We start from the raw sequence: 12,567 nt of genomic DNA on the forward strand, positions 1-12,567 counted from the left end.
CTGCATGCTTGCTTATGACCCTTTTATGGCTATTGACGGTGGTTTAAAACTTTATTGGTTTTAGCATAATTTTTGGAGAATGCAGGCTAGTTTTGGGTTGTTTTTTTTATAGGAGATTGATCTTTGGCCCTCCATGTTGATTTTTCCAATGGGCTCTTGTGAATTTTGATATCCATCCCTTCTTTTTTTAGCACCATTCATTGGCTTAAAGTCTCATTTTTTTTAATGAAAGCAATTTTTTTTGGTGCATGTTTTTTGTCAGTGATCTTTTTCTTGGGTTAGCAATCAACACATTTGAGTGGACCCCATGTGAATGTGGTATAAAAGGCACAAAAATTTTGGTAGGCACCTTGGGAAGTGGCCCACACATGTATTTTGATTTCTTGGAGAAAGTGACATGCCACATTAATTGAGCTATTTGTTTTGGGAAGAATTTGATGCCTCAGAGAATGCATGTGAATGCATGCATGTGATTGTGTAGTATCACATTGGACCCCTCCCATCGGTGTCACTAAAAACCTAGACAATGCAAATCAAGTCACATGGGTTTTTGATCATTCCATGACAGATTTTTGCTTTTTTATTGGAGGGCTTTTTTTTTTGTTGTTTGGTTTTTTGGGTGGTTTCCCATCAATTTGGTCATTTCATCCTTGTATTGGTGGTTTTCAATGCATTTTTTGGTTAGTGTGCACAATTTATGGGAAGAAAATTTCTAACCTTTGATTCATCATGGGCAATTTTATGTGGTTTGCAGGCTAAGTCTTTGTCATCTATCATGGCACATCAACCCTTTGGAGCATATTTTTGATTGAATGTTTGTGGCATTTTGTGTGGAACTATTGTTGGAGTTCCTATGTGCCACTATGGCATGGGACAGGTCGGCGCTAATTGAGCAAGGATTTTTGGATCCACAATTTTGGATGAACTTTTTGGGACATATTTTTTTAGCCCATCAACCTTGTATGACCAACTAATTTTTTTTGGAGGTTTCCATATTTTGTTTGGCATTTTTGCCAATAATTGATCCCTTTTCTTTTGGAGAGATCATACTATTTTTTTGGTAGCGTATTTCTTTCTCCTAGCAACCTAATTCTTTTTGGTTGGGGACGTTTCTTAGGCAATTTTTTGTCTCCACATTCATTTGAGCATCAAATTTGGGCTTGTCACTTTTTGACATTAGTACTCCATCTACATTCATGCTAGCCCTTTTGGCTCTATTTGGACCTACCTTTTCATTTTTGCTCATATCTTGAGAATACATACTTAGTTTTCAACAAACAAGATACCATTAGAACGCTAGTTTTGAGCCCATCACAATAGTACATGTAATTTTTAGTTTTGATAGCTTTTTTCTTGTCAAAATTAGGAGTTCAATTTTTGTAATCTAGGAGACATATCTTGAGCATCTAGTCTTTGATTTGTGAATTCTTTATATCATTGGAAAGGTATTTCATAACTCTTTCTAGTGATGCTAGTTGTTTTTCCATATTCTGCTCTAAGCACATTCTATTCAATTTTTTTCATTTTTATTTATTTTGGTGGATATCTTGGTTGTTTCAAGTGTGAGGATAAATTTTGTTACTTCAGATGATTCATCATGGGTTTTATTATCTATTATATAAGCCTTATGTCTCTTCTAGTCTATTTAGACATCATGTGTATGCATTCTTGCAAATGTACTGAGATAAAGTGTCATATTCCTTTTGTAATTTCATTTTAGTTGTTTTACCTTGTTTTTCCTTCTTATTCGAGCAATGTCACATGAGGACACTCATACAAATTATTGTATTCTTGGGATTCATTATATCTTGTACCTTATTATATATGCACTACTCTGATTAATTGTCATGGGGATTGATGTTATGCCTTTATTTTCCATCTTTCTTTGTCCAATGAGTATTCCTTCTATGACATTAGCCTCATGACATGTCTAAGATTGATTGCCTCAGTACACACATATGTATTCTTTTGTGCATCATGATCGTGGTTCTTTGACATGTAGTTCTTTTGGCCCACTTTTTCAGTTGCATGTCACCTCACCCTTGTTTGCATTAGGGGGGTTGTTTTGTTAGTTCTTATGCTTCCTTGGTTTGATGGAGTGAGCTATGTGTTTAGTATTTGTTCCTATGTACTAGGCATATACAGTGGATGGGTACCTATGCATTTTAGTGAGATGGATCATTTACCATGTATACACTTTTCTTTTCATTCCTACTTTGGTTGCATCCTTCCATGTCTGATTGATCAACTCTTCAAGATTTGGTGTTTCATGCCATTTGTATCTTTGAGTTCAATTTTTTGTCTTTGTGTGACTCCTAATTCAATTAGTTTCTTCTAAGAGTAATCATATAGATTATAATCTTCTCTACCTAGTCAGGTTCTATTTTGGTGGAGGTTCTTTAGATCAACAATTACTTATTGACAAAGCTTTGCAGATTCTACATGCTTCAATGGTGTTCTTCATGATCATCCTTTTGTTCCTATCTTCTAGAGCATTCCCTAGTTTAGAGGATTCTTTAGTCCATCACTAGTTCTTTTAGCATTTTGTCCATCTCTTTTTGGAGTAGGGTTTTTTCCATGTGGTTTTCTCTATATCTCCTCTTTACAGAGATTTGGTTGTGCTTGGGTACCTCATCAAGCCTTGTTTATTAGGACCCAAATCTACTTTTAGTAGCAGTTTCTATGTTTTTAGCTACTCCCTAACTTCATCTTATGTGTGGGGGGGGGGGGTGTTAGAGTAATTAGATATTTTCTAATTAACTCTATTACACTTAAGCTAAACTTAAGGCATATTAATTATTATAATGCAACATAAGCTTCATCTTTTAGGGTTTTGATCTCCTTTATAAGGATTGATCTCTTTGTAATTTTTAATTCATTCAATATAACTTGTAATTCTTTTTTGCATATTAAGAATATCTCATCTATGGATCTTGGAATTCCAATATTCATAGTTTTTCTCCTCTTTTTTGTCACAAGTGTTTGCATGTAGGTGATTCTTGGGAGTTGTGGGGTTGATTGTTGATCAACTTGAACCATATGGTATGGAAGAACACAAAATATGAGTTATTTTAGAGTATTTGGTAGTAAATTCCACATAAAGAAATGAAATAAATAGAAAATTTGACACCAAAAGTGAAGAAGGAATGTTTTTTAGTTATTCAACCAAGAGCAAGGCATACAAATGTCCAAATCTAAAAACAAACAAAATCATTGAGAGTGCAATGTAAAGATAGAAGAATTCTCATAACATAATGAGGAGAATTATAAAAGAAAACCTAAGGAATGTGATGATTTGATCTACTTTAAAAAAAATAAAATAAGTACCTATAAAATGAATATAGGAACCAAAAACACCCTACTGACAAGGATACAACAAGATTAAATTGAAGAACAAAATGCAACCACATAACCAATCAGACCAAAGAGGATTAGAATAAATCATATTCTACTATACATAATTAGAAACAAAAACAAAGGAGTATTAACTATAAGTTCGTTAAGAACAATAAATTCAACATTTCTAATATCAGAGATAGAACCAAAAACAATGAAAGATGTTTTGCAAGATGAAGACTAGAGAAAGTTGTGAAGGAAGAACTTGATCAGATAGAGAAGAACAGAACATGGTTACTAGTCCCCAAAACACAAGGATAACTTTCTTATTGAAACTAAGTGGGTATTTAGAAATAAGTTGAATTGAAGTGGTGAGGTGATTAGAAACAAAGCAAGACTGGTCTACACAGGCTACACACAAGAAGAAGGATTGGATTATGGAGAGACATTTTCCCCCATAGCTAGACTTAAGGAGTCAAAATATTGTTGGCATATGTAGCATACAAAGGATTCAAAGTCTATCAGATGGATGTCAAATTAACATCTATAAACAAATATTGGAAGAAGAAGTGTATACTAATAAACTTGAAGGTTTTTCTATAAAAAAAGGAAAGGATCCAGTATATAGATTACATAAAGGTTTATATGGATTAAAACAAACACTAAGAGCATGATATGAAAGACTACACAATTATCTAATTATAATAGGATTTTCTAGAACAAGTGATAATTGTAAGCTTTATGTCAAAACTGAAAGTCGAGATGAAGTACTAACTGCTAAAATCTTTGTGGATGACATAATATTTGGAGGACATGATGCACTAAGCAAGTCATTTGAAGAGGAAATAAGGAATGAATTTGAAATATTTGTAATTGGTGAAACAAAGTTTTTCATTGGACTTCAAGTACAATAGATGAAGAAGGGTATCTATATTACACAATCAAAGTACATAAAAGAAATATTGAAGACATTTGGAATTGAAGAATTAAAACCTATTAGTACAATGATGGTTACTAGTTAAAAATTATCTAAAGAAGATGAATCTCAAGAAGTGAATGAAACCTTATATAGGCCAATTATTGAAAATATATGATATCTTTTTCATAGTAGACCAGAGATTTCTCAAGTTGTAGGAATTTTTGAAGATTTTTTGTCACAACCCAAGGAGTCACATTTAATAGTACTAAAAAGAATATTAAAAAATTTAAATGGTACTCAAGATTTTAGTTTTTGGTATGAAAAGAAAGGATATTTTAATTTGAAAGTTTATATAAATGCAAATTTGGGAGGCAATATTGATGACAAGAAAAGAACAAGTGGTAGAATAATTCTTCTTGAAAAAAGGATAGTTGCATGGATCAACAAGAAGAACTATATATCACAATTAATTGCCAAAGAAGAGTATGTGGTAGCTACAATCAATTGTCAACAAGTTGTATGGATGAAACAAGTTTTGGAAGGTATACAAGAACTAGTGGAAGATATTTTTGTTATACATTGTTACAATACCAGTGCTATCAACATATCCAAGAACCTGGTAATGCATTAGAAAACCAAGCATATAGCAATAAAGGTATCATTTTCTAATAGAGAAGCTACAAAATAAAGAAGCTCAATTGGAATACATTCCAACTAAGGAGAAAGTTATTGATATCTTTACCAAGCCATTACCAAGAGATATTTTTGAGCATTTATATAGTAAACTAGGGGTTCTACCCTTATCAAAAATCAACTAGGAAGATGCAGAGCACATCAATTCATAAGAAAATCAAAAGAACATTTTTGCATGGACCAATGAAGGCACCGATTACTCTAGATCAAAGTAGTTAGGTAAAATAAGAAATTACATGAACATTAGAGAATGATCTTGTTTAGAAAAGGTATGATGCCTTTGGAATTGTTGTCAAAGGGGGAGGAATACATTGTTCATATGGAAGGGAGAAGAAGTAAAGAATGAGTTGATAGATTCAGCGATGATAATAAGAACAAATAACATTGAATGGGTGAGATTAGTTATCTAGCACATGACTACATTTTTTATTGGTTTTTCATCAATGCCAAAGGGGAAGATTGTTGGCATAATTGATTTACAAGTTGTTGACAAAATAAGGAAATCTATGCATTGTATTATTCATCAATTATATTGTTTTTCATTGATGTCAAACAATTGATTTATTATTTCATGTTGTTACTATATCTTAATAATTTTTTTTGGTTGAAGGTACCAAGAAGCAATAGGCAAGCACCGCATCGGGTAACATATGGAATGATAGATGAGAACAATTAAATGATGGATTATTTTATTAGAAATAAGAAGGTTATCAGAGATAAGATCTTATCAATGGCATTATCTTTTATCTTGGAAATTTTTTTTTATAGGTTAAGTGTTATGGGATTGTTTGAGAAGTTTCTACATGGATGAAGATATGTCTTTGTTATCCTAAGATCTAGGTTTAGGGTTTGATAAGTATAAAGAGTGAAGAGAGGAAATAAGAAAAAAAAAGGAGAGAAAATAACATTTGGAAAGAGGAAAAAAGCTATTAGGTCAGAGGAAGAAGGAAGAAGAGGAGTGAATTGTATGTTTTATGTTGATGAGCTTCATTGGATCTAATATGAAAAGGAAACACAAATAAAAAATCATTATTATTTATGTTACTTTCTTACCATAGTAGCAATCTAAATCCCTTGGAAGGGTGACGTTAATCAGTCTATTGTAAAGCCTCTAATAAGGTAACATTCTTATATTAGAGTATTACAATCCTTTAACAAGGTTACTCCTAGAAGAATAAAGATCCTAATAGATGTAGAGGGAAATCTTGTGTTGAGGTACACTTAACAATATTTTGTAACCCTTAATCGAGAAAGCTCATAAAAGATCATATTCTAGAAGAGTACTTTACTTTGTGGGCATTATTCTCACACCATTATTTTCACTCTAATTGGGTATCCATGAGATATATCTTAGTGTTATAATTTTTTGATTTTCATACAATTTTTTTTGGACTTTCTATTTTTTTAAACTATTAACAACACTATAGGTATAACTGAATCTTATCAGTAAAAGGTGTGTAAGGAATAAGATAAAGATAAAAGTTAATTTTGGTGATTACTAATTCACCCCCCCTCAAATTCAATCCTATATCTACATAGTAGTGTCTTCCTTTGACAGTTGCACTCTAGTCACTATATGTGTACCAACTGGCTTAGATTCATCTATCCCAAAAGTTTCCAATATTTCTTTCAAATACTTAAATTGAGTCTCATATATACCATTCTTTATTTGATGAACTTGTAAACCAATAAATTTTTTGATCTCACCAAACATAGACAACTCAAATTATGAACTCATTTGATGAACAAAAGTCTTACATAGCATATCATTTCCTCCAAATATAATGTCATCTATAAATATATCAACAATTAATACTATATCATTAGATTCACATTTTAGATACATATTATTATTTTTACTTTTTCTAGAAAATCCAATCTTAATAAAATAAAAATGTAACATTTTATGCCATGCTCTCAGTACTTGTTTCAATCAATACAATGCTTTATTCAATTTGTAGACCATGTTCCTTTGATCAGGTTCAATGAATCCTTCAGGTTGTTCAATATAGATTTCCTCTTCAAGTATTATATTTGGAAATGTAGATTTGACATCCATTTGATAAACTTTGAACTTCTTGTAGGTAGTATAGGCATTCATACTCCTAGTCTTGCCACAGGTGCTAAAGTCTCACCATAATCTATTCCTTCTTCATGTGAATAACATTTTCAAACTAGTCTTGCCTTGTTCCTTACCACTTCTCTATTCTCATTCATCTTATTCCTAAAAAATCTATTTGGTTCCAATTATATTCTTGCATGTAGGTCTCAGTACTAATGTCCATGTATTGTTCTTCTCTATCTAACCAGTCTCTTCATTCATAACATTTATCCAATCCCTTTTGTCCAATGTGGCATTAAATGTTCTTGGTTCAAAATCAATAGTCAAATAGGTATCATCTCTTAACTTACTTCTTGTTTGTACTCTAGTTCTTTTGTCACCAATAATTTGGTTAGGTGATGTTCTTTCTCACATACTTGGCAATACAGGTTTAGTTCTTTGATCTTCAACAATTTCTCCACTTGGTAGGGGTTCAAATTCTTACTATGGTAAAACTATCTGGTGCTTGAGTAAGGTAGTTTGTAACTCATGTGATATTTTCTAGTGCTTGGTGGCTCTCTATTGTAACTTGGGTAGTGTATCAGGTGCCTCTTCATACACATACACAAACTTGTTATAATCTTCAGGTTCCTTCTTTCTTTTCACATCATTCTTATCTACAAACTCATCAATCCTCACACTTACACTTTCAATTATCTTGTTATTAGCTTTGTTCAAACATTTACAATCTTTTCTCTTAGATGAATAAGTAAGGAATACACCTTCATCTCCCTTAAAATAAAATTTACCATTACTCCCATCCTTGTGAATATCACACCTACTTCCAAAGATTTTAAAATAACTTACATTTGATGTATGACCATACTAGAGTTTATAGAATGTCTTATTTGTTCCTTTCTTCAACTAAACTTCACTAAGTGTATAAATAATATTCATAATTGCTTCTATCTAGAATACCTATGAAATCTCTTTTTCAATTATCAATGTCCTTGTACAATCCACAATTGATCTATTTCTTCTCTTATTAATTTAATTTTGTTGTGGTGTCCTTGGTGCATATAATTGTTTCTTAATACAATTATCAATACAAAAATGAGTGAATTCAATAGACATAAACTCACCACCTCTATCAGATATTGAACATTTCAATGATTTATCAATTTTTTTCTCAACTCTAGCTTTATACCATTTGAAAATATCAAAAACACGTGATTTCACCCTCATGAACATTACAATCATCATTCTAGAATAGCTATAAAAAATAATATGAAATATTTTTCACCATAATAACTATCCATTCCTATTGGTCCCCATAGATCAATATGCACTGATCTAGGATATCATTATAAGTGTGTATTTTTCTTGAAAAATTAGATTTTGTAATCTTACCAAGTTGACAATTTTTACACATAACATTCTCATATTTTTGTAGATTTGGTAAGCCTCTAATTCTTTTATTTCTACTAACCTTCACCATGTTCTCAATGTTTACATACCCATCCTTTTATGCCATAACCATATATCTTCAACTTTAGAAAATAAGCATATCTCAATAGTAGGATCAAGATAAAATAAGTTACCTCTTGTTTGCATCCCAATTCCAATCAGATTACCTTCATCATCAAATATATTGACATTTTTGTTCTAAAATTCCAACTTGTGACCTGAATTATTCAATTGACCAACACTTAAAGGATTGTACTTTAGTCCTTGTACCCAATATACATCATCACATGTGAGCTTATTATTCAAAATTAGTGATCCTCTACCTTTCACTAGACATCTAATATCACTACCTAGCTTAATAGTTCTACCATCATCAATTTCTTCAAATTTATCAAACTTACTTAGATTGTCAGTCATGTGATTTGAGCAACCACTATCTATAATCCATGAATCATTCTTTCTGACATGTGAAATAAGGGAAGTTTCACTTGCATACCTTTATCCATTAGGATCTTCCTTGATTGGAACATATATCATCTCAATTATTTCCTTTTCTTCATTAGTACTAGACTCGGTGTGCTCTTCTTCAATAATGAAACATGATTTATTCCCTTTCTCTTTGTAATCCGTGTTCATCATGTACTTGTAATATTTCTTGTTATTTTTGTCACACTTACTTCTATTAGGATATTTAGTAGAAAAATGACCAACTTCATTACACTTGAAACAAATCAAGGGCAATTTACCTTTGTAATTACCTTTATCTCTTGACAATCTTCTTGCAAGAAATGCTTCAAGTTGATCTAGATCATCCTCAAATCCAAATTCACTTTCTTCCTTACTTTTCTTTTCTTTATTAGAACTTCTAATGGTTAGTGAATATTTAAAATCATTTCCAATTGTAACCATACTATTATTAAAATTTCTCAATTCAAGTGTAGTCAACCAACCAACTTGGTTGTCAAATGTCAATATGTTACCAAGCATAGCTCTCACTTCTTGAATAGCAAAATTTTTGATAGCATAAACAAGAAGAAGAGTCTTGAGAACTTTTCTTATAATTTTAGTGTCACTAATAACTCCTCTAGTAGCTTTGTTTGTAGTCACAAATTCTTTGATTTGGTTTTCACCTTCTCATGACATCATATTTTCCTCTTAGGATTTCAAATCTAGCTCTTCTTACATTTGGATCTCCACTAGGTACTAGTGCCAATTTGTCCCACATCTATTTCACATTTTTACAATTCTTGATATCATCAAACTTGATATCATTAAGTGCATATGTAATCACAATCATTAAACTATTTTGGTTCTTGGTTTAGACATTTTTTCCACTGTCACAGGAGCAGGAGGTGCAACATATTCATTTTCCAACCAGTTGGTGATATTATCTCCAATTCCAAACAATTGTAACCTCATTCTATCTTGCCATGATGATAAATTTTTCATGATCAATTTTGGTACCTCTCTCTTATACATCTTGTGATCTTTAGCTCAAGTTCCTTTAAACTTCTTTCTCCAAGCATTGTGCTTTGATACCAATTGTTAGATAGCTGAGAGGTGGGAGGAATTAGTTATTTTCAGTTACCCTATAGTCCCTTCAAAAAATTTCAGTACTAAACAAACTTCATAATCATCATAAGCATTTACTTGGTGTATTCATTCGACTTATCAATTAACTCACTTAATCACTTTAGTCTAAACTATTCATTTACTATTATGTTATATTTGATTGACAATAATACAACTTTGTTATTACTAACTATCAACCTAGTTATTATTGAGTTGCAGTAAAATGAAAATAAAATGAAAGATAACTTGTAGCATAAAAAAATTCCACATTTGACACCAAGATTTTTTACGTGGAAACCCTATTAATGGAAAAACCAACTGGGACAAACAACCCAAAAATTTCAATCTTCTGAAGTGGGATTTGTTAGGAGCCAACCTTGTTAAAGATTTACATACACATTTTTAATGTGTTCATTTTAGAGGATTTATGCAAAAAGATCATTTAGATCTTCTCACTCCTTGATCTAGTATAAAGATTGGCCTATGCTAAAGGACTTACAAACATCACTAATTGATGTTACCATATAATATTTCATGGGCATTTTAGGTCCACTTGGTTAACAAGATTTTTCTACTATAATTATTAAAAAGTAACATTACAAATTGATCTATTAGGTTTAGCACTACATTACTTGTTTAGATCTCCTTTCTATTTGGTCTCTTTCTAATATTTATCCTCTGATCTCTTTAATTTTTTTCTCATGATTGGCTGATTCACTCCTCTCTTTCGTTTTCTCTCAATTTTGCTTTGAGATTCTTCCTTTCTTGCTCAATTCACTTGGATCTTGTTCTTCTTTCAACTACAATTTCACACTTTCTTCTTCTTAGATCACCTTCAAAAAGATCAATATCAACAACATCAGCCAATAAACATGCTCAATCTTCCTTAAATAGCCATATTTTTACTTCCATATTCCTCCAATTATGTTTCTCAATCATTATCATCGATCTCAAATTCAAACCAAATGCATTAAATCTAGACACACTAAACAAACTTTGTGTTAATCTTTATCTTTCTTCAATCTCCATTGTCAGATCTTCATTGAAGCTTCTTAGTTGTTGATCTTGTAACAAACTTTGACTCATGCCTTTGAACATTTAAAACATTCTAAATTTCCAGAAAAAATCAGCCTTAGATTTCATCTTTACAATCTTCTTCTTCTTACTATCACTTGGTGAACATAACATTTCACTTGGGTAATATACCAGTCAGTTAGTACTATACATATTTGGGTAACACATAACTTTTTCTTTGCTATGCTAACTGTTCTGTGAATACTATAGTTAATCAACAAATATTGACTTCCTTCTTTAACCTTGTCACTTAATATAGCTTGTATAGCTCAATACATGACAATATTATTTGATTGTAAAAAAATTAAACCAACACTACATTATCAATTTCCAACTCATTCAAGTGCTCATTGAATACCATACTTATCAACTATTCCTTCAAATCCTCTTCATCAATCACACAATATAGAACTCTATTGAATTAATATAATGTCTAGCCAACTAGGACTTTGACATCACAATTGATATGGCTCTTTTACATACATTTATAGAATCATCAATTATATTATCAGGTGGGGCTAATAATTCTCAATTATATAATAATTTTTATATTAGCAGGTGTCAATGTAAAGCCTTTAGAGTATTATTCTAGGGAGGGGGGGGGGGGGGGGTATGAGATTCCACCTTCACATGGTTAGCCTTGTTAAGTAGAGAATATTAAACTATTGTTAGAGGTTTTAAAGCCCCAAGGACAAAAATAATTGTTCCTAGTCTCTTGTTTATTTAATTGCCAAAACCTATGATAGTTCTATAGCTAATCAACACTTGTAGTCTAAAGGAATTTAACACAATGACAAAGACATTTTGACACATAGGAGAATCAGAGTTTAGAGTTTTGAGATTGGCACTATTTGGGGAGAAAATGACATCAATGAATTTAATAATGTAAACAAAATGAGATAAATTCATTAGCTAAATAATTTTACCCCAATCCATTCAATACAAGACAAAGAGGGGCTTCCAAACATAATACTCAATATATCTCAAGTTAGATTGGAAAAAACCCAAATGAGATGAAGTAATACCAATATTAAATCAAAATTATATTAAGTATGCAAGAAAGTCCTCTTTCATACAATATTTATTAACTTTAAATGTGCGATGTGAATGTAATTTGAACCATTGATTAAAGGAGAAAAATGAAATAGATTTAGAAGTTATATACATGCATTAACTCCAATTAAAGTAGGAAAATAATGTTGACCCTAAAGGAAAACTTTTCTATTAGTGCAAAACACTTGGTCATTTACTAAACAATATTGGTTGGTCATTAGTGCAATTGAGTCATCATACAAACCAAACTCTTAAGAAGAGAAGTAAAGATATTTAGTTGGTGTCAAGGCATATATAGTTTTTGAGTGCACAATCATGGCCAAGCATTTTAGTGGTTTCCAAGTGATTTAGGAGGCAACATTTGTTGAGCAATCCATAAGGTAAAATTAGTTATAGCCGAGTCAAGTTCATG

The sequence above is a fragment of the Cupressus sempervirens genome, chromosome 5 (genome assembly GCF_028749045.1).
Source record: "Cupressus sempervirens isolate cs-2001-9-10 chromosome 5, ASM2874904v1, whole genome shotgun sequence".
Lineage (NCBI taxonomy): Eukaryota > Viridiplantae > Streptophyta > Pinopsida > Cupressales > Cupressaceae > Cupressus > Cupressus sempervirens.